Source organism: Nomascus leucogenys, chromosome 3 (genome assembly GCF_006542625.1).
Source record: "Nomascus leucogenys isolate Asia chromosome 3, Asia_NLE_v1, whole genome shotgun sequence".
Lineage (NCBI taxonomy): Eukaryota > Metazoa > Chordata > Mammalia > Primates > Hylobatidae > Nomascus > Nomascus leucogenys.
In genome coordinates, this window is record NC_044383.1 from 150,055,992 (window position 1) to 150,080,537 (window position 24,546).

General features: G+C 40.6%; 1 long non-coding RNA gene across 1 annotated transcript in view; it reads right to left on the bottom strand.

The window, feature by feature from the left end:
* Positions 1–1,938: 1,938 nt before the first annotated feature.
* LOC115834476 overlaps positions 1,939–24,546 on the bottom strand; it is a 29,915-nt gene continuing 7,307 nt past the window's right edge. Inside the window, exon 3 of the long non-coding RNA XR_004029410.1 lies at positions 1,939–2,361. This is a non-coding gene — a long non-coding RNA (uncharacterized LOC115834476). The remainder of the gene's footprint in view (positions 2,362–24,546) is intronic.

A 24,546-nucleotide genomic window follows, 5' to 3' on the forward strand; every position in this document is an offset into this window, starting at 1 on the left:
CAAGCTATCCTGCCTCAGCCTCCCAAGTAACTGGGATTACAGGCATGCGGCACCACACCTGGCTAATTTCATGTTTTTAGTAGAGACGGGGTTTCCCCATGTAGGTCAGGCTGGTCTCCAACTCCTGACCTCAGGTGATCCGCCCACTTTGGCTTCCCAAAGTGCTGGGATTACAGGCGCGAGTCACTGTGCCCAGCCAAGATTATTTTTTTAGAAAGAAAATGTTCACATGCTACAGAGTTACAGCTACAGTGGCCCTTTTGGGCAGTCACTTACCTCAGAAATTGATGTTATGACTACATGTTATTTTTGCTTTTTGGATGGCCCAGCCCATGTTTCTGGCTTCTTCAGTTAATAATAGGTGGAGCTAACACTGATTGAGTGCTGTGTGCCAGGCACTGAGCTGTATCAGCTCATTTTAAATGGTCACTCTCTGGTGCTGCAGGTTGGGCTCCGAGAGGCCAGCACCCTACTCGCTGCCAGGTGGGCTCCTTCTGCTGTGCCCCCGCTGAGAGGTGACAGCATGCTGGCTGCTCTTGCAGCCCTCACTCACTCTAGGCGCCTCCTCAGCCTTGGTGCCCACTCTGGCTGCACTGTGGGAGCCCCTCCCTGGGCTGGCCGAGGCCGAAGCTGGCTCCCTCTGCTTGCGGGGAGGTGTGGAAGGAAAGGCGCGGGCGGGAACTGGGGCTGCGCGCGGTGCTTGCCAGCCAGCGCAAGTTCTGGGTGGGCATGGGCTCGGGGAGCTGCCCGCTGGCGCCGCCAGCCATGCAGTGAGGGGCTTAGCACCGGCCAGCAGCTGCGGAGGGTGTGCGGGGTCCCCCAGCAGTGCTGGCCTGCTGGCGCTGCGCTGGAATTCTCCCCTGGCCTCAGCTGCCTCCCCACGGGGCAGAACTCGGGACCTGCAGCCCGCCATGCCTGAGCCTCCCCTCCCTCCCACCTGCCCCACTGCCGGCTCCTGTGCAGCCCCAGCCTCCCCTACGAGCGCCACCCCCTGCTCCACGGCACCCGGTCCCATCAACCGCCCAAGGGCTGAGGAGTGCAAACACGGTGGGACTGGCGGGCAGCTCCACCTGCTGCGCCAGTGCGGGATGCACTGGGTGAAGCCAGCTGGGCTCCTGAGTCTAGTGGGGAACTTAGAGAACCTTTATGTCTAGCTAAGGGATTATAAATACACCAATCAGCACTCTGTGTCTAGCTCAAGGTTTATAAATGCACCACTCAGCACTCTGTATCTAGCTAATCTGTTGGGGACTTGGAGACTCTTTATGTCTAGCTAAGGGATTATAAATACACCAGTCAGCATTCTGTGTCTAGCTCAAGGTTTATAAATGCACCAATCAGTGCTCTGTGTCTAGCTAATCTAGTGGGGACTTGGAGAACTTTTCTGTCTAGCTCAGGGATTGTAAATGCACCAATCAGCACCCTGTCAAAATGGACCAATCAGCTCTCTGTAAAATGGACCAATCAGCAGGATGTGGGTAGGGCCAGATAAGGGAATAAAAGCAGGCTGCCGGAACCAGCAGTGGCAACCTGCTTGGGTCCCCTTCCACTCTGTGGAAGCTTTGTCCTTTTGCTGTTTGCAATAAATCTTGCTGCTGCTCACTCTTCGGGTCCGCACTGCTTTTATGAGCCGTAACACTCACTGCTGAAGGTCTGCAGCTTCACTCCTGAGCCAGCGAGACCACGAACCCACTGGGAGGAATGAACAAACTCCGGACATGCCACCTTTAAGAACAGTAACACTCACTGGCAGGGTGTGTGGCTTCATTCTTGAAGTCAGTGAGACCAAAAACCCACCAATTCCGGACAGACCGCCATCTGACCGACCCCTCTTGCAGAGCTACACTAGAATATCCATTAAGACTCTGTGCTTTTATCAGCCTTGCTGCCTCACAAAACTGGTTTTAGTTAAGTTGTCAGTTTCCCCTGGATGAAATATCAGAAGCTCACTTTTAAATATTCCATTCTTTCCTGGCGTTGGCTGTTTTCGATATCGTTGACTTTTAGCACATTGAGTGGAGCTTGACATTCAGCTGTTTATTTTTTATTTTCCTCCTTATCTATGGTAGAATATTACACTCCCAAAGCAGTGAGAATAATAACACCTTTGCTACTCTGTATTGATTAGTAGTTCAGTTTCCTAGTTGAGGCAGATCACCATGGTTAGACCATATTTTCTTTCATCTCCAGTGTAGCAGGAATAATTACCAGCAGACCTACAGATAGTCAACTTTTAAAAGGTGATTCTGATTTATGAATCAGGATGTTACATTCATGCTCCTGCGTGATGGCTACAAAACTGTGGAGGACATTCTGGAACTTCACTCATCAGGAGCTCAGGTAGCTGGAAGTGGAGACACACTGAGCAGAAACAAAAACGGAAACAAAACACACACGCAAAAAAAAAGAAACAAAAAGATAGCCGTAACACTGTTTGTACTTTTTAATGTGTCATTGTCACTATATAATTGGCTACACTCAGTGTCCCTGTGTATTCAGCACCTATTTAAGACATTTAAGGGTGGCAGCAGAGTGGGAAGAGATGCCTTGGGCACCCACTTACCAAATGTTACACCTGTGCTCTCTGCTATACTTTGGCTGCAGAACTACTGAGGTGACAGCAGCTGTTCTCAGAAAGCTTGGTAATATAACCTTTGGTCTCAGCAATGCTAAGTACCTGATATCAAATTTTTCATAACCATTTATGTTTGAATAACAGTTGGTAGTACACAAGAACCTCATCTGTCTGATCTATTTTTATATCACAACACCCATATGGGGCAGTTAGTAAGGCCCATTTGAGCAATAAGAAAATGAATATCAGATAGGCTGCATAACTCTCTGCCGTCCCAGGATGAATATGCGAAAACCACTGGATAGTGGTTAGAGTATAGGAACTGGAGTTATTCTACCGACATTCCGCTTGGGGATGTCACTTACAAGGTGTGTAAAGTTGAGTGAGTTATTTAATCTTCCTGTGCCTCACTGTTTTCTTCCAGAAAATCATACTAGTACTTTATTGACAAAGCTGTTCTGAGGAGTAAATGAGTTGCTATATCATAAAACACTTAGAACATTACATAGCACATGGTTAATACAATAAAAGAGTTAGCTATCATGATAACTCTCCCTAAGTGATTTTCTGTTCTTCCCCGACTCAGATCCTATGTAATTTTTATAAATACATTTGTTCAAAACAAAAGCTAATGGTGACTAATTTTTGAACAATTCATCAATGATCTCCCACAAGAAAATGACCCACAACATGAAATAGCCAATTGAGGACGTATGGATATCTTTTGTTTGACCCATGTATATTTAAAAAAAATTGTCAACATTTAAGCACTGATAGATTTCACATAAAATGTATATATGTCTTTCTCTGAATAAAAATGGTGATAGCTAATAACACAAAGACACATTCTGCTTGAATTGAATTGCAGCTTCCCATCCCCCACATCTTTTCAAGGAAGGCCTGGTGCTCTCTGATCGTCCACTCTGACCCTCCATCCCTTTTGTTATTTCTGGCCCACTTTATCCACACTGCCACACTGATGTTACCTATTTGGTCCCTGCAACAATTTGAGTTTGTAACATTTTCTCTAGAAAACAGGATACTCAGAAACAATATTTTTGAGGATGAATATCTAGCGAAAGGGGAGAACAATTATACAACATACACCATGGTCTTCAGGAAGAAAGAAGGATACTCAACCTTTGACTTCACTTCCTTCCTAGACTTTTAACCTATACTTTGACTTGTTTAGAATTAAATTCATTTGTAAATTTCTGACCTAATTTCATTGTGGCTCTCATCAGTGTTTCTTCTTGCAATGGTAATGACAGAGAACAATGTTTTAGGAATAGAATCATAAGTAAAATGGCAAGTACATGTACTTTTGGTCCCCAGAGATCTCTCTCTACACACTGAACAGTTGTCAGTGACATTTGTTGTTAGCCACTGCCCTGGTGACCAAGATGGTACACAACTTAAAACTTTTCCCTTGGCTTTTCTGCCAAGCTTATGACCTCCAATGTCAAAGCTTTGTCCTGCTTCAAAAATATAAACTTCATGGTAACTCCACCCCATTGCTATTTTTATCATTGTTTTGGGTTATTTATTTATTTATTGGAGTTGTTGTTTTTGTTTGCAAGGCTTTCTAAATAAATTAGATATCTGACAGGTAGTTGGGTGTGATGACCCATGATGTATGCACGATGAAAACAATTTCCGTAGAGGTTCTTGGCTTTGTTTCCTTCTTACCTAAATGGAGGAGGTTTGGGAACCATCCCGTAAATGCCATGCAGGTGAGCCTACTACAGGCAGAAGAACTCACTGGTAACATATATGACAGAGTCTGTCACATCTAATTATTTCTCAAGAAGAACTTTCTAATAACCCAATTTTCTAATAACCTACCTGACATGACATTTACACGTGGATGTATCACCTTCAACTACACCTGACTCTTCAAAATTAAAAACCTTGTCTACTCATTACTGCAGACATCCTGGCTTCTGTGATTCATAGAGTGGCCCAGCCATGCTCCTGGTCACCAAGTCTTTCCTCTGCTCTTTAGCACCTGGCTGAGTCCTGCAGGTTCAGGCTCTGAAAGGAGTATTTTACTTATGCCCAACACTCAGGTTCTAACTCAGGATCTATTTCCTCTCACATGAGGTGCAATATGTCAGCCTACCTTTCTGCCCCAAATATCTCACAGCTTTTTAATCCATCAGCTCATCTGCCAAGATGCCATCCTGAGATGGGAAGTGACCTCAGTGGTCTCTCGCTGCGTGCAAAGTAAAACCAAGTCTTCTTACGATGACAGTCATGGGTTCTTTGAGGTGGTCCTATGTTACGTGTCCAGCTTCAGGCTCTGTTTCTTTTTTTTATTCATCGTTTAATGGATGTTCACTGAGCATGCACTATGTGTCAAGCTCTGAGCTAGGTATTTGAGATAAACTTGTGAACAATATAGAGAAAAATCTCTTTCCTCATGTTGTTTATAGGTAGCAAACTATGGCTGCATGCCACCTGTTTTGCAAATAAAGTTTGACTGGACCCCAGCTATGCTCCCCATTTCTGTGTTCTCTAGAGTCTAGGCTGTTTTTCCTACTATGGCTGTAGAGTTGAGTGGCTGCAATAGAGACCTCGTGGCCTGCAAAGGCTGTAACACTACTGTATGGCCCTTTACAGGAAACTTTTGCAGACCCTGCCCTAAAGGCATGTGGACAGGCTGAGCCCTTTTCCCAATGCCTTGGGTGTGCCCATACAATTCCCTCAACCCAGAATTCCTGTTTTCCTCCCAACATATTAAAATCTTATTCTTGCAAGGGGCATTTCAGAATTTCTGTTCATTATAAAGCCATTCCTGGTTTTCTGAATCCAAATTGCCTCTTTCTCTTTACTCCAACACCGCCCTGTTTTTCCATCTCTTTTGTCTTATAATGTCAGAAATTATGTGCTGCTCTACTACCCTTCTAAATATGGGGTTCTGGGATCAGGGACTGATATGGTTTGGCTCTGTGTCCCCACACAAATCTCACCTTGAATTGTAATAATCCTCACGTGTCAAGGGTGGGACCAGGTGGAGGTAATTGAATCATAGGGGTGGTTTCCCCTGCTGTTCTCATGATAACGAGTGAGTCTCATGAGATCTGATGTTTTTATAAGCATTGGCATTTCCCCTGCTGGTCCTCATTCTCTCTCCTGCTGCCTTGTGAAGATTTGCCTTCTGCCATGATTGTAAGTTTCCTGAGGCCTCTCCAGCCATGCAGAACTGTGAGTCAATGAAACCTATTTTCTTTATAAGTTATCTAGTCTCAGTATATAATTTATATTTTCTTTATAAATTATCTATCATAACAGCACGAGAATGGACTAATACAGGGACCATACTGGACTCATTTTACATGTACCCTCTACCACTAATAGAGAAGGCAGCAAACTCAGCAGAAATCAAATGCCAAAAGTTTTCTGAAAGAACCAAGAATTTTTCTGTTATCACCTGGCAGGGAATGTAATTATATAACATTATATATGTATACATAATGTTAAATCAAGTTTAGCCTAAATCTAACATAATTATATAACATTATATATGCATATATAATGTTAAATCAAGTTTTGCCTAAATCTGCCTCCTTACAGATTTTAAATTCGGCCTAAAAGTTTCTCGGTACATTGTGAACTATAACCTAAATGGATTTGTATACAGACTGTAGCCTATTCTTGTGTCAATCACTGAGTTTTAACAATCAAAGGTGGCCAACTGTTCAAACCATGTTCAAATAAGGCAAACACCAACCTGTAACCAGTCTGGCTGTTTCTGTCCCTCGCTTCTGTTTTCTGTACATCATTTTGCTTTTTCTGACCATAAATCTTCTACCACATGGCTGCGCTGGAGTCTCTGAGCCTAGTCTGGCTTGGGAGGCTACCCGATTTGCTCTTCAATTAAACTCTTTTGAATTTAGTTCAGCTAGTTATATATTATATATATTCATAATAATATATAATTATATATAAATTATATATATAGCATACTCTGTCTCTCTGGGCTAAAAATTATACCTCAGTGTGATAGTGTGACGTCCTTCAGCATGGGTCATCCTGTTCTCTCACCCAACAGAGTGGTCAATGGACCCTTTCATTTCCCCCAACTGGACTGTTGCAAAAAAAACTCTATCATTTTAGGTTATTATTTATAATTATTATTTTACCCAATTGACCCAGTAATGAGCCAATTTATTCTTTCATGTCTTACTTGTTAGATAAGTAAAATTAGACCTTGAATTCCTGAAGACAGAAACGCTGATCAAATTAGTGCCGCAGATGTGTTCTTAGTTGGGGCACCTCCTTGGCTCTAAGGAACGTAAGTTTTTCTTTCCCAAAAGATAAGGCCCCTAACTGATTTTAATGACTCTGCAACCTCCAGAAAGCTTCTGTGAAAGTATAGCTTGTTAGATGTACAGAAGTCAAAGCAAACTCCGAAGATGTTGTTTAATTATTTTTCCTTTCCTAGCAAAATAAAATGTGAGGGCTCTAATTCAGCTTTACAAATGTTTTTCAAATCACATTTGATTCACAAAGTCCCTGTGAACCATTAAAATGTGTGCTGGATTGTGAATACTTAGGGCTGCGCCCCACCTCATCCAGCCATCGCCACTTCCTCTTCCGCGACATTGTGAAAACACAGACATCTGGCTGCAGGAGATATACACGAATCCCCGCAGAGGCAGTGGTCCATGGCAACCTTCAGATAATCTGTAGCAGGATTTTTCTGTGTTTTCTGGAATGCTTGTACATTTCTTACAAGCAATTATGCTGACTCTACAGTGATTCAAACAGCTGTAACAACCAAACCAAGAGCTATCTTCCAATAATATTGGCTACAGAGACAGTCATAGATTTTCATGAAAATACACCAAGCAAGTAACATAATTGAGAAGCTAAATGACATGTTTGGTACAGTTGCCAAACTGATCTTTTCTAAGAGTGAAGTGCAGTGACACGGGCGGATTCGCATATGGAGCAATAATGTCTTTAACATAATTTTTTATTTTTAAAGTTACAGGGCCTCAGTATGTCACCCAGGCTGGTCTGGAACCCCTGGGCTCAAATGATCCTCCCATGTTGGCCTCCCAATGTGCTGGGATTATAGGTGTGAGCCTCTGTGTCTGACCTGTTTAAACATTTTCTACATTAGTAGGCTTTCGTACATAGATGCATTATGTAAGTATGAGAGAAGATACTCATGTTCTCATAGAATTCTAACCTCCGACTTTTATAATTTAACAGTTTTTTTTTTTGCAAATATGACAGAAGCAAATAGACGTTATTTAATGAGTCACCTAGGAGGTTATGTGGACTTCAGTCCTGTTAGCCACAGATGCAGCTTAGTGCCTGACTCACAGTGTGAATATTGATAGGTGAGGCTAGCTGGACTTGCTGGGTTGAATGGGGACTTGGGGAACTTTCCTTCTTACCAGAGGATTTTAAAACGAACCAATCAGCATTCTGTAAAACACACCAGTTAGCACTCTGTAAAAAGCATCAATCAGCAGGATCCTAAAAGTAGCCAATCGCAGGGAGGATTGAAAAAAGGGCACTCTGATAGGACAGAAATGGAACATGGGAGGGGAAAATAAGGGAATAAAAGCTGGTCACCTCACCCTGCAGTGGCAACCCGCTCAGTGTTATGGAAGCTTTGTCCTTTTGCTCTTCACAGTAAACCTTGCTGCTGCTCACTCTTTGGGTCCGTCCATGCCATCTTTAAGAGCTGTAACACTCATGGCAAATGTCCGCAGCTTCAATCTTGATGTCAGCAAGACCACAAACACATCAACTCCGGACACGATATTACAAACAATTCCAGGCACAGATGTACTCGCGGCCAGTTACTTCACTAATATTGTTTCCTTTATATTATTTCCTAAATTTATGGTATCTCCTATAGTATATTATTGTTTGTTTCATTTTTATTCCCTAACCAAATCTTTGCACAGTATGCCTTTCTCCTCTGCATCAGCCTTGTCATGAGTTGAATTATGTCTCCTCCAAGAAAAGACATGTTCAAGTCCTAAGCCCTAGTATCTTGCAACCTGATCTTATTTGGAAATATAATCAATCAATCATAGCAGATGTAATTAGATAAGTTGCGGTCATATTAGAGTAGGCCTCTAATCCAATATGACTTGTGCCCTTATTGAAAGAAAGCTGTGTGAAGAGACAGAGACACAGGGAGAAGGCTGTGTAAAGGTGGGGGTGGCAGGGATGCGCCTACAAGCCAAGGAACACCACCAATTGTCAGCCAAGAACTGGAAGTTAGGAAGAGGCAAGGAAGAATTGCTCTACAGATTTTAGAGGGCATGGCCTTACCAACATTCTAATTTCAGAACTGTAGCCCACTCTGAACCTGAGATGTAAATTTCTTTTTCTGAGATGGAGTCTTACTCTGTCGCCTAGGATGGAGTGCAGTGGCATGATCTTGGCTCATTGCAACCTCTGCCTCCCAGGTTCAAGCCATTATCCTGCCTCAGCCTCCCAAGTAGCTGGGACTATAGGCATATGTCACCATACCCAGCTAATTTTTGTATTTTTAGTAGAGACAGGGTTTTGCCCTGTTGGCCAGGCTGGTCTTGAACTCCTGACCTCAAGTGATCCACTACCCCAGCCCAAGATGTAAATTTTTACTGCTTTAAACCATCTCGTTTATGACACTGTTATGGTCGCTCCAGGAAACTAACACAAGACCCAGGTATGGGCTTGCTCTTCTGTTCTGTGATGTCCTCCGTGGGCCTCCAGATCCACTGCATGCTCTGCTCCAAGAGACTGACCAGGACAGCTGCAATCAACACACACAACTGTCCTCAAACTTCCATCTGGCTTTGGCCCATAGGGAGCCCAGGAAGTAGATTAGAGTGAGGAAGGTTGAGGTCAGTTATTTATTACTCAAGTCCCCTCCCTGTGAGGTTGCATGGGCTTGCTTTTCTTGACTCAGAATCATGAACACAGAAAGTGATCTGTTTTTCATTTCCCCAAGGATCGTACAAAACTAGTGCTATTCTGGCAGCAAAAGAAAGAAGTTGATTCATTATATATGATGGGTGCTGGAGCATGCAGGTCTCACTTCTCTCACTGGTTAATTTCCTCTCAGAATGGTCTTCTCCACACTTGCCTCCTCTTCCCGGTTGTCTCCAGGTTCCAGTACTGCCCCTCCCCTAGGTTTAGGCATCTGCTGCCCCACCAGGATTAGCCCCACACTGCTGCACTAACCATTGGGACTCCCTGCACTCCATTCATATCCTTGTAAATAGATCCTTTGGTAAATATTTCTTAATCTGTACTAACATGAGTTCAGAGAGATCCATTTCCTTCTGAGACCTTTACTGCCGCAATGCCTCTTTATCAGAAACATAATTAAAATATGTTCACCATTTGGCCTCTCTTCAGTTTCCTCTCTTGGAATTGCCTTCCTTTCTATAGCCATCTGTCAAATCTGGCAACTCCTGCTTCCAAAGGAGATTTCAGGCCAACCTCTACTGAGGGCTAGTCTGGGAGGGGACCTGAATGAAGTAGGAGGTGACGGCTAGCTGATGAGCAACACTGCAGAGGGAGGGGCTGCCAGTAGCTAAGACCACAGAAACAACACAGACAGAGGCCACACCAATGATGAACCAATCCTAACTGTTAAAGCAGATAGTAAAGGCTAGTGGATGCTGGAATTGAGGTGTGGACCAACTCCATAGGGATAAGAGGGAGCAGAGTCTACAACGGCTGAGAAATCCAGGAAATGTATCATTAGATAACGAGGTTAGGGTCCTTTGTTTTGTGTCTCTGTCTAGTGTATGTAAATTTTGTCTCTCCTAATTCCTAAGAGAAAAATAGAGGCAATACCTAACACTTTGTATTATTTAAAGACTAGACTAATTTTCATTCCCTTTAGAAAACTACCTTATATTCTTCTTTCATGTTTAGAATTAATCTCTTCTCTCGTACTTCTATAGTATGAGAATTCTGCTTACTGTGAGTTAACAACTATTATATTATCACACTATAATGGATTTATTTAGAGTAGTTTTTGAAAGTTAGTTTCAAGTTCATTCTAAGACCAATATCATGAGCAGAGATACTGGGACCACAGTAAATTGCTGAAGTTAGCTGATGACCAGGTTGTTGTTCATTATAGCTAAGTGTGCCTTTTTCACTCATTCAACATCTTCAAAACACTGCTAGAGCCATCCTTTCCTCCCTCTTTCTCTATGTCCTACACTGACTGCTTCTCATTTCTGGAATGTTCTTCATTTTATATATCCTCACGGCTCACTCCATCACCTCTTACATTCTTTTCTCAAAAAGGCCTATCTACACCGTACCTACTCAGAAATGCAATGTCCTCCTTTCTTTAAGCTTAAGCACTTTCGTTTCCCCTTAACATACTTACTTTTTCATTTCTTTTACAGCAATTATCATCCTGTACCATATTATTTAATTTCTGTATCTATTAAACTTATTACTTATTGCATATCTTTCTCCAGTAGGATGCATGCATCTGTGAGGGCAGGGATCTCAGATTATTTTGTTCAGTGGTGTACTCTAAGTGTTCCAAATAGTGCCTGGCATAAAGTACATGCCCAATAAATAATTTAAATAAATATATGGAGTCTAATGGACTAGCCCACTGCAACAGTACCTTACCTTCAGGTCTGATGTGTAGATAAGTTGGCCATTTTCCAGAGCTGGGCGGTGAGGCAGCCCTGTAGCTAAGCAGAGTGTACCCACTAAAGAAATCATAAGGCCGGGTGCGGTGGCTCACGCCTATAATCCCAGCACTTTGGGAGGCTGAGGTGGGCAGATCACCTGAAGTCAGGGGTTCAAGACCAGCCTGACCAAGATGGCAAAACCCTGTCTCTACTAAAAAAACAAAAATTGGCCGGGTGTGGTGGCGCATGTCTGTAATCCCAGGTACTCGGGAGGCTGAGGCAGGAGAATTGCTTGAATCTGGGAGGTGGAGGTTGCAGTGAACTGAGATCCTGCCATTGCACTTCAGCCTGGGCAACAAGAGTGGAACTCTGTCTCAAAAAAAAAAAAAAAAAAAAAAAAAAAAAAAAAAAGAAATAATAAAAATGGTTAAAAATTGTTCTTGGCCAGTAACACTGAAAGAAATTCCATGGATGAACTGTTGTAAGGGATTTTTTTTTCTTTTCTTCTTCTATTGGCATTTCCTTAAGTTACCCATGACATTTTAATAAAGTGTAATTAAAAATTCAAAGCTGGATGGCCTGGGACAAATGAAGAGAAGGTTAATTCTATGCTAAGGACGGAGCGATCAGGGACGAAGCATCTCTAGCCCTCCTATCTTCTGTTGATAAAGACTCACCTTGGCAAGTGGGACAACAGTGGTCCTGGCATGATACTGGGCACACAAGTAGTGCCCAGGGCAGAAAAGATGCATTGTGAGGGTCCAGGCAGTTACGGAGGCTGAGCTCAGGTGAAGGAGGAAGAGGCAGATAGCAGAGGGTCTAAGGGTCTTCTGGGCTTGCAAGTCAATGTTATTTCTCCTGCACTTCTGGGTTGGTGAAGCCCATCTGGCCACAGATTTATTTACATGTAAATATATTTTATTTACATTTATATAGTTATATGTAAATAGATTTATATACAAGTATATTTACATGTTTGTACAGAGCTACGTTTACATATATGTAAATAATGTTTACATACATATACCCATGCATATACATTTTAACTAGACTGTGATTCTTTTCTTTCTTTCTTTTTTTTTTTTTGAGATGGAGTTTCACTCTTGTTTCCCAGGCTGGAGTGCAATGGTGCGATCTCTGCTGACTGCAACTTCCACCTCCCAGGTTCAAGTGATTCTCCTGCCTCAGCCTCCTGAGTAGCTGGGATTACTGGTGCCTGCCACCACACCCGGCTAATTTTTGTATTTTTAGTAGAGACAGAGTTTCATCATGTTGGCCAGGCTGGTCTCGAACTCCTGACCTCAGGTGATCCACCTGCCTCGGCCTCCCAAAGTGCTGGGATTAAGGCATGACCCACCACACCAGGCAACTGACTGTGATTCTTTATAATTCACAGACATGCCTTACCCACACATTCGGCATAACACTGAGTACAGTATATTTCCATGATAGACCTTCAGTATTTGAACTCAATTTAAATTATTAGATATTCTAAAGACATTTTGAAGGCAAAAAATTTTCTGAGTTGAAGAGTCAGCTAAGTGAATATACCAATTGTTAGCTCACAAAATTAATTCAAGCAGTAATGGGTAGGTATTTAACATTCATGAAGAAAAGATGTAACCAGTTTCCAAAGTATGAGTCTAAGAAAATTATTCATAGAAAAAAATGAGAGAAAATGGATTCTTAGTGTTTTAACAACAAATATTATTGCATGTCACAATGTGACTGCCTTTTTAAATTAAAAATAAAATAACCTAAGCCTGATCTAGAAACGATTGCTTGCTAATGGTTCAAGTGACTCATAATAAATCACTATAATTGAAATGAAGAATTATTACAAGTGCAATGAACAATAGAATATGTCTATGGAGGTGGTTCCAGCTTGAAGAAAGAAAGTAATAAGACTCTTACTTAATAACCAGGTAAAATATGTCAGAACCTCTAAAAAGGAGCACTGAAAACTTCAAGGAACTATTAACGTTCAAGGCATCTGGAGAAAAAGGAGTAATAAGAACAGAGAGTTCAAAGGTAAAAACCTGTCAATATTTCAGAAATAGAAAGCATTACCCAATTAATAGTGGGAAGGAAAGGCGGGATGGGTGAAGGAATGATCACTTATAGGATACTTGTTTGGTGCCAGATACTATGAAAATTATATTACTTATACTATTTCTTCATAAGATATTTTGAGATTCCCATGCTACAAGGAAGGAGGTAGAAGAAAAAAACATTATCTATCTATCTCTTCATTTAAGAGTGGCAATGGGAGGAATGAAAACATAACAGTCTGCTTCATGTAAAGAAAAGCATGACCATCATTGGCTTCATGGGTAAGTGACCTGTGCAGTGGCACAAGACTCTACTCTCTCAAGTGGAAGCACACTAGGAATTATACTCTTTGACACTGTATTGAAATTCTTAGTAATTTTATTTTTGAATTTGTACTTCACCAAGTGAAGGCCTATGGAACAACCTGTATGCAGGTGAACAGAGGAGATAAGCCAGGAGGCAGTGTGTGGGCTGAGCGTTTGGCCTTGTCACCCGGCATGTGTACACAAGCCTGGGGCACTCTAGTGCACCACATGGGCCTGAGAAAAGGGCTTATAGGATGAACCTTGGACCAGATGGCAGTGGTGATGGTTGCAGTAGAAGCTGCAGCTGTGGCAATAGCAGTTTGTCTGGGGAGAGTGAGGAGGGGCTCCTCATGGGGCAGCACTGGGACCCATGGTGGGACACAGTTTCGACATTCCTACCCCTGAGGCATCTGTATAAATATTAACTCGGCCGGGCACAGTGGCTCATGCCTGTAACCCCAGCACTTTGGGAGGCTAAGGCAGATGGATCTCAAGGTCAAGAAATCAAGACCATCCTGGCCAACATGGTGAAACCTCATCTCTACTAAAAATACAAAAATTAGCTAGGCATGGTGGCATATCCCTGTAGTCCCAGCTACTCGGGAGGCTGAGGCAGGAGAATCACTTGAACCCAGGAGGCAGAGGTTGCAGTGAGCCGAGATTGCACCGCTGAACACTCCAGCCTGGCCACAGAGTGAGACACTCAAAAAAAAAAAAAAAAAAAAAAAAAAAAACTAACTCCATGGCTTGAGTGCTAGGAAAGGAACTGCCAGTGCTCAGCGGATACATTTTGTCAGTAAACTATTAATAGTACATATGAAGTGATGTCAGTAAATGTGGTGGAGTAAGGATCTCCCAATATTCTTTTGTCTGCCATAAAAGTGGTGAGAAAATTTGAAAAAAATTCAAAATGAAAATCATCAGAATAAACATTTTCAGAACTCTGGAGACTGACCAAAGGCTTGCAGAAATCAAAGGAGCATTTATTAAAGAAGAAGGTCAAATCTTGGTAAGAGCAGTTGGTTTTGTGGTGTTTTAAATTGCCATAGGTCCATCACCCACTCTCCACTTCCACAATATCCTTCAAAACAATAGCCCACATTTGTAGTGAAAGCCAATACTCATCAAGGGAGTGAATGATGCTAGAGTTCTTTAAAAGTCTTATACCCAGAAAATTGTCATTATTTGATCTATCTGGTGGTTCTCTGGGGAAGAACCTACTTGTAAGACAATCTGTATTTGATTTGACTCAAAAAGAAAAAACTTTTTTTCCTGGAGGTAAATGTCAGAAAAATGAAACAAAACAAAACAGGCCCTTGATTAACTTCACATTATTAAAGGTAGAGAATAATAACTGGGGCAAACAATAAATGGACCAAAAAAGTTTAAGTAAAAGGTAGGACATTAGATGCCCATGGGCGTTTTGATATGCTATGAAATGTTCCTGGGAATCCAGAAGTCTCGGTGCATGTCCAGGGCAGTGCTCATGCACAGGACAGTGTACTTGTTAAAAAAGTTTTGAGATGATTCCAAGCTCTCACCACTGGCTAATCTTGACACTCTGCAAAGCAGGAGGCAAAGGCTAATGTAGAGGTGAAAACATCTAGTCCAAGCATTGATATAATCAATTCTTCAACACCCACAGAGAGCCCCTTGGCAGTAGTAGCAGACTTATTGGTAATAAGCATTAAAAGCAATCTTTGTTCAATCCATTAACTGACCTCTAAGCTAACTGGGCAGAGACTTCTCTAGTCACATATGACAATGAATACAAACTTTGCAGAATTACTTCATAAAAGTCACAAAACAAGAAAATGGTAACTAAAAAAAAAAAAAAAGAAAGAGAAAAACAGCAAAACCAAAAAGTTCTGAGGAAGTGTGAGAATTTGATATCCAAGTTAGTCACATTATGTTATGGAAAATGTCATTTTCAAGAAAAAAGTGTGAATCATGCAAAGAAACAAGGAAGTATGGTCCTTACACCGTGAAAGGCTTCGTTGAGGAAGTCTACATATTGGACTTAATAGACAAAGACATTAAATTGGCTATGCTAAATATTCACAAAGAACTTAAAAAAATCATGTCTAAAAAACTAAAGAAAAATATGAGCATGATGCTTCACCTAATAAAAATATATACAAAGAGGTAAAAATCATATTTCAAAGAAGAAACAAATAGAAATTCTGGATTCGAAAGGTAAAATGACTGAAATGAAAGATTCTCTAGAGGGTACTATCCCTCTAGGGAACTATGACATAATATAAAAATATGTAATTCATATGACAACAACAACACAAAAGAGGGTGGAATAAATAAAGCTATTTAAGAGCATATTTTTCGTATACTACATGTAACAGTATGCTATAAAATATCTATTTAACAGAAAAGAGACAATAATGAAGAAAAAGAGAAAAAGATAAATAAAACTATAAAAAAGAAATGGTAAAATGGCCAATGTAAACCTGTATTATTGGTAATTACATTAAATGTAAAAGGATTAATATATTAAACACTCTAATAAAAAGGAAAAGATTGGCAGACTAGACTTACAAAGCATGATCCAAATATCCCATCTAGTATACACACTTTAGAATCAGATAAACAACTAACTTGAAGCAAAAAGACACAAATATACCACACAAACAGTAATGAAAAGAGAGCTAGAGTGATTATACTGATCTCAGACAAATAGACTTTAAGACAAGAATTGTTATTCATACATTTTCTAATATTAATGTCAATCCATCAAGAAGATAAATGATTATATATAGTTACCTAATAACAGAACACCAAAAAACCATGAAGCAACAACTGAAAGAATTGAAGAGAGAAATCTAATATTTAAAATAATGCCTGGAGACTTTAACACTCTACTTTCAATAATGAATAAAATAGTAACCAGAATATCAACAAAGAAATGGAGGAAATGAGCACCATTAAAAACCAGATAGACCTAACAGACATTTCTAGAAAACTTCACCCAAGGACAGAAGAATTCACATTTTTTCCAAGTGCACATTGAATATTCTGCAAGATAGTCCATATATTAAGCCATAAAACAGGCTTCAGTAAAGTTGGAAGGATTGAAATCATACAAGGTATGTTCCCTAATCACAAAAAAAATTTAAAAATAAAAAATAGGAGAAAATTTGCGAAATTCAGACAGATGTGGAAAGTAAACAATACATTCCTACGCGATAAATAGGTCAAAGAAGAAATCATGTGAATAAGAAAATACTTTTAGATAAATAGAAATGAAAAGATAACATATCCAAAACCTACGAAATGTAGTTAAAGTAGTGATTAGAAAGATGTTCAGAACGGAAATAACTGATATTGAAAAACCTCTAGCTAGACTGACCAAAATAAAAGAGAGAAGGTTCAAATTGTTTCAGTTAGGAATAAAAGAGGAGGCACTACTACCAATATTACAGAAATATAAAGGATTATAAATGAAAACTATTAGCAATTGTATGCAAGCAAATTAAATTGTCTAGATAAAATGGACAAGTTTCAGAGAACACAAATTATCAAAACCAATTTTCTTGTATTAGAACTTAGAAGTTCTGAACAGATCTATAACAACTAAGAGGTTGAATTAATTCTCAAAGAATTTCCCATAAAATGAAGGCCAGGACTGGATAATTTTAATGATGAATTATGCCAAATATTTAATGAAGAAATGACACAAATTATTCATGAACGCTTCTCAAAAGAGAGAAGACAAAGAAACACTTCTCTTCTTATTCTATGAGGCCAATTTTACCCTGGTACTAAAACTATCCCAAGACATCACAAAAACAAAATTACAGATCAATATCCTTTATGAACATCTTGAATACAATATTACAAAAAGTAACCCAGAAGCATATAAAACAAGTTTTACACTATTCCCAAGTGGTATTCATCACAGGATTGCATAGTTGATTCAATAAATGAAAACAAATCGAGGGTGGAGCCAAGATGGCCGAATAGGAACAGCTCTGGTCTACAGCTCCCAACCTGAGCGACACAGAAGACGGGTGATTTCTGCATTTCTGTTTGAGGTACCGGTTTCATCTCACTAGGGAGTGCCAAACAGTGGGTGCAGGACAGTCGGTGAAGTGCACTCTGCGCAAGCCGAAGCAGGGCGAGGCATTGCCTCACTCCGGAAGCGCAAGGGGTCAGGGAGTTCCCTTTCCTAGTCAAAGAAAGGGGTAACAGACGGCACCTGGAATATCGGGTCAGTCCCACCCTAATACTGCGCTTTTCCAACGGGCCTGGAAAATGGCACACTAGGAGATTGTGTCCCGCACCTGGCTCGGAGGATCCTATGCCCACGGAGTCTCGCTGATTGCTAGCACACCAGTCTGAGATCAAGCTGGAAGGCAGCAGGGAGGCTGGGGGAGGGGCGCCCGCCATTGCCCAGGCTTGCTTAGGTAAACAAAGCAGCCAGGAAGCTCGAACTGGATGGAGCCCACCACAGTTCAAGGAGGCCTACCTGCCTCTGTAGGCTCCACCTCTGGGGGCAGGGCACAGACAAACAAAAAGTCAGCAGGAACCTCCATAGACTTAAATGTCCCTGTCTGACTGACAGCTTGAAGAGAGTAGTGGTTCTCCCAGCACGCAGCTGGAGATCTGAGAACGGACAGACTGCCTCCTAAAGTGGGTCCCTCACCCCTGAGCAGCCTAACTGGGAGGCACCCCCCCCAGTAGGGACAGACTGACACCTCACTCGGCCAGGTACACCTCTGAGACAAAACTTCCAGAGGAACTATCAGACAGCTGAATTTGTGCTCTCACGAAAATCTGCCGTTCTGCTGCCACTGCTGCTGACACCCAGCCAAACAGGGTCTGGAGTGGACCTCTAGTGAACTCCAACAGACCTGCAGCTGAGGGTCCTGTCTGGTAGAAGGAAAACTAACAAACAGAAAGGACATCCACACCAAAAACCCATCTGTACATCACCATCATCAAAGACCAAAAGTAGATAAAACCACAAAGATGGGGAAAAAACAGAGCAGAAAAACTGGAAACTGTAAAAAGCAGAGCACCTCTCCTCCTCCAAAGGGACGCAGTTCCTCACCAGCAACGGAATAAAGCTGGATGGAGGATGACTTTGACGAGTTGAGAGAAGAAGGCTTCAGATGATCAAACTACTCTGAGCTACGGGAGGAAATTCAAAACAATAGCAAAGAAGTTAAAAACTTTGAAAAAAAATTAGAAGAATGGATAACGAGAATAACGAATGGAGAGAAGGGCTTAAAGGAGCTGATGGAGCTGAAAGCCAAGTATCCAGAACTACGCGAAGATTGCAGAAGCCTCGGAGGCAGATGCGATCAACTGGAAGAAAGGGTATCGCTGATGGAAGATGAAATGAATGAAATGAAGCTAGAAGGGAAGTTTAGAGAAAAAAGAATAAAAAGAAATGAACAAAGCCTCCAAGAAATTTGGGACTATGTGAAAAGACCAAACCTACGTCTGATTGGTGTACCTGAAAATGAAGGGGAGAATGGAAACAAGTTGGAAAACACTCTGCAAGATATTATCCAGGAGAACTTCCCCAATCTGGCAAGGCAGGCCAACATTCAGATTCAGGAAATACAGAGAACGCCACAAAGATACTCCTCAAGAAGAGCAACTCCAAGACACATAATTGTCAGATTCACCAAAGTTGAAATGAAGGAAAAAATGTTAAGGGCAGCCAGAGAGAAAGGTCGGGTTACCCACAAAGGGAAGCTCATCAGACTAACAGCTGATCTCTCGGCAGAAACTCTACAAGCCAGAAGAGAGTGGGGGCCGATATTCAACATTCTTAAGGAAAAGAATTTTCAACCCAGAATTTCATATCCAGCCAAACTAAGCTTCATAAGTGAAGGAGAAATAAAATACTTTACAGACAAGCAAATGCTGAGTGATTTTGTCACCACCAGGCCTGCCCTATAAGAGCTCCTGAAGGAAGCACTAAACATGGAAAGGAACAACCGGTACCAGCCACTGCAAAAACATGCCAAATTGTAAAGACCATCGAGGCTAGGAAGAAACTGCATCAACTAACGAGCAAAATAACCAACTAACATCATAATGACAGGATCAGATTCACACATAACAATATTAACGTTAAATGTAAATGGGCTAAATGCTCCAATTAAAAGACACAGACTGGCAAACTGGATAAGGAGTCAGGACCCACCAGTGTGCTGTATTCAGGAAACCCATCTCACGTGCAGAGACACACATAGACTCAAAATAAAGGGATGGAGGAAGATCTATCAAGCAAATGGAAAACAAAAAAAGGCAGGGGTTGCAATCCTAGTCTCTGATAAAATAGACTTTAAACCAACAAAGATCAAAAGAGACAAAGAAGGCCATTACATAATGGTAAAGGGATCAATTCAACAAGAAGAGCTAACTATCCTAAATATATATGCACCCAACACAGGCGCACCCAGATTCATAAAGCAAGTCCTGAGTGACCTATAAAGGGACTTAAACTCCCACACAATAATAATGGGAGATTTTAACACCCCACTGTCAACATTAGACAGATCAACGAGACAGAAAGTTAACAAGGATATCCAGGAATTGAACTCAGCTCTGCACAAAGTGGACCTAATAGACATCTACAGAACTCTCCACCCCAAATCAACAGAATATACATTTTTTTCAGCACCACACCACACCTATTCCAAAATTGACCACATAGTTGGAAGTAAAGCTCTCCTCAGCAAATGTAAAAGAACAAGAAATTATAACAAACTGTCTCTCAGACCACAGTGCAATCAAACTAGAACTCAGGATTAAGAAACTCACTCAAAACCGCTCAACTACATGGAAACTGAACAACTTGCTCCTGAATGACTATTGGGTACATAATGAAATGAAGGCAGAAATAAAGATGTTCTTTGAAACCAACAAGAACAAAGACACAACATACCAGAATCTCTGGGACACGTTCAAAGCAGGGTGTAGAGGGAAATTTATAGCACTAAATGCCCACAAGAGAAAGCAGGAAAGATCCAAAATTGACACCCTAACATCACAATTAAAAGAACTAGAAAAGCAAGAGCAAACACATTCAAAAGCTAGCAGAAGGCTAGAAATAACTAAAATCAGAGCAGAACTGAAGGAAATAGAGACACAAAAAACCCTTCAAAAAATTAATGAATCCAGGAGCTGGTTTTTTGAAAAGATCAACAAAATTGATAGACCGCTAGCAAGACTAATAAAGAAGAAAAGAGAGAAGAATCAAATAGATGCAATAAAAAATGAAAAAGGGGATATCACCACCGATCCCACAGAAATACAATCTACCATCAGAGAATACTACAAACACCTCTATGCAAATAAACTAGAAAATCTAGAAGAAATGGATAAATTCCTCGACAAATACACCCTCCCAAGACTAAACCAGGAAGAAGTTGAATCTCTGAATAGACCAATAACAGGTTCTGAAATTGTGGCAATAATCAATAGCTTACCAACCAAAAAGAGTCCAGGACCTGATGGATTCACAGCCGAATTCTACCAGAGGTACAAGGAGGAACTGGTACCATTCCTTCTGAAACTATTCCAATCGATAGAAAAAGAGGGAATCCTCCCTAACACATTTTATGAAGCCAGCATCGTCCTGATACCAAAGCCTGGCAGAGACATAACCAAAAAAGAGAATTTCAGACCAATATCCTTGATGAACATTGATGCAAAAATCCTCAATAAAATACTGGCAAACCGAATCCAGCAGCACATCAAAAAGCTTATCCACCATAATCAAGTGGGATTCATCCCTGGGATGCAAGGCTGGTTCAACATACACAAATCGATAAATGTAATCCAGCATATAAACAGAACCAAAGACAAAAACCACATGATTATCTCAATAGATGCAGAAAAGGCCTTTGACAAAATTCAACAACCCTTCATGCTAAAAACTCTCAATAAATTAGGTATTGATGGGACGTATCTCAAAATAATAAGAGCTATCTATGACAAACCCACAGCCAATATCATACTGAATGGGCAAAAACTGGAAGCATTCCCTCTGAAAACTGGCACAAGACAGGGATGCCCTTTCTCACTGCTCCTACTCAACATAGTGCTGGAAGTTCTGGCCAGAGCAATCAGGCAGGGGAAGGAAATAAAGGGTATTCAATTAGGAAAAGAGGAAGTCAAATTGTCCCTGTTTGCAGATGACATGATTGTATATCTGGAAAACCCCTTTGTCTCAGCCCCAAATCTCCTTAAGCTGATTAGCAACTTCAGCAAAGTGTCAGGATACAAAATCAATGTACAAAAATCACAAGCATTCTTGTACACCAATCACAGACAAACAGAGAGCCAAATCATGAGTGAACTCCCATTCACAATTGCTTCAAAGAGAATAAAATACCTAGGAATCCAACTTACAAGGGATGTGAAGGACCTCTTCAAGGAGAACTACAAACCACTGCTCAATGAAATAAAAGAGGATACAAACAAATGGAAGAACATTCCATGCTCATGGGTTGGAAGAATCAATATCGTGAAAATGGCCATACTGCCCAAGGTAATTTATAGATTCAATGCCATCCCCATCAAGCTACCAATGGCTTTCTTCACAGAATTGGAAAAAACTACTTTAAAGTTCATATGGAACCAAAAAAGAGCCCGCATCGCCAAGTCAATCCTAAGTCAAAAGAACAAAGCTGGAGGAATCACGCTACCTGACTTCAAACTATACTTCAAGGCTACAGTAACCAAAACAGCATGGTACTGGTACCACAACAGAGACATAGATCAATGGAACAGAACAGAGCCCTCAGAAATAATGCCACATATCTACAACTATCTGATCTTTGACAAACCTGACAAAAACAAGAAATGGGGAAAGGATTCCCTATTTAATAAATGGTGCTGGGAAAACTGGCTAGCCATATGTAGAAAGCTGAAACTGGATCCCTTCCTTACATCTTATACAAAAATTATTCAAGATGGATTAAAGACTTAAATGTTAGACCTAAAACCATTAAAATCCTATAAGAAAACCTAGGCAATACCATTCAGGACATAGGCGTAGGCAAGGACTTCATGTCTAAAACACCAAAAGCGATGGCAACAAAAGCCAAAATTGACAAATGGGATCTAATTAAACTAAAGAGCTTCTGCACAGCAAAAGAAACTACCATCAGAGTGAACAGGCAACCTACAGAATGGGAGAAAATTTTTGCAACCTACTCATCTGACAAAGGGCTAATATCCAGAATCTACAATGAACTCCAACAAATTTACAAGAAAAAAACAAACAACCCCATCAAAAAGTGGGCAAAGGACATGAACAGACACTTCTCAAAAGAAGACATTTATGCAGCCAAAAAACACATGAAAAAATGCTCATCGTCACTGGCCATCAGAGAAATGCAAATCAAAACCACAGTGAGATACCATCTCACACCACTTAGAATGGCCATCATTCAAAAGTCAGGAAACAACAGGTGCTGGAGAGGATGTGGAGAAATAGGAACACTTTTACACTGTTGGTGGGACTGTAAACTAGTTCAACCATTGTTGAAGTCAGTGTGGCGATTCCTCAGGGATCTAGAACTAGAAATACCATTTGACCCAGCCATCCCATTACTGGGTATATACCCAAAGGACTATAAATCATGCTGCTATAAAGACACATGCACACGTATGTTTATTGTGGCACTATTCACAATAGCAAAGACTTGGAACCAACCCAAATGTCCAACAACGATAGACTGGATTAAGAAAATGTGGCACATATACACCATGGAATACTATGCAGCCATAAAAAATGATGAGTTCATGTCCTTTGTAGGGACATGGATGAAACTGGAAAACATCATTCTCAGTAAACTATCGCAAGGACAAAAAACCAAACATCGCATGTTCTCACTCATAGGTGGGAATTGAACAATGAGAACTCATGGACACAGGAAGGGGAACATCACACTCCGGGGACTGTTGTGGGGTGGGGGGAAGCGGGGAGGGATAGCATTAGGAGATATACCTAATGCTAAATGACAAGTTAATGGGTGCAGGAAATCAACATGGCACATGGATACATATGTAACAAACCTGCACATTGTGCACATGTACCCTAAAACCTAAAGTATAATAAAAAAAAAAAAATCACTGTATGAATACAATAGAGGACAAAACCAGGTTATAATAAATGCAGGATAAAAATACTTGACAAAATCACAAACTTTTTCATGATAAAAATACTCAATAAACCAGGAATGAAAGGGACTTCCTCAAACTGATAAAGGGCATCTAGGAAAAATCTGCATCAAGTTTAAATTGTGAAAGATTGAAAGTTTTTCTCCTAAAATCAGGGACAAGACAAGGATATCCATTTTGCTACCTCTGTTCAATATTGTACTAAAGATGCTAGACACAGAAATTAGGCTAAAATAAAAAATAAAAAAATAAACAGAATGCCTTCAGATTGGAAAAGAAGAAACAGAATTATCTCTATTTGCAGATGATAAGATTTTGTATGTATAAAATCCTAAGGAATCTATAAAAAATACTATTTGAGCTAATAAATGAATTCAGCAAGGCCATAGGATACATTATTACACACATATTTGTTGCGTTTCTATGTATTAGGAATGCACAATTTGAAGATGAAATGAGGACAGTATTTTCATTTTCATTCACAATAGCATAAAAATAGAATTCTTAGAAATAAACTTAACAAAGGAGTACAAAACTTGTGCACTTAAAGGTAAAAATGCCATTGAAAAACAATAAGAAGGCATAAATAAAGGCAACGACACATGTTCATGGATTTGAAGGCAATATTGTTAGAATAACAGTATACACGAAATTGATGTACAAATTCTATGCAATCCCTGTCAAAATTCAAGCTGTCTTTTTTTCAAAGAAATGGAAAAGCTTTTCTTAAAATTCATATGAAATGCATAGGACCCAGAGTAAATAAAATAATATTGAAAAATAAGAACAAAGTTGCAAGATTCACCCTTCTTGGTTTTAAAACTTA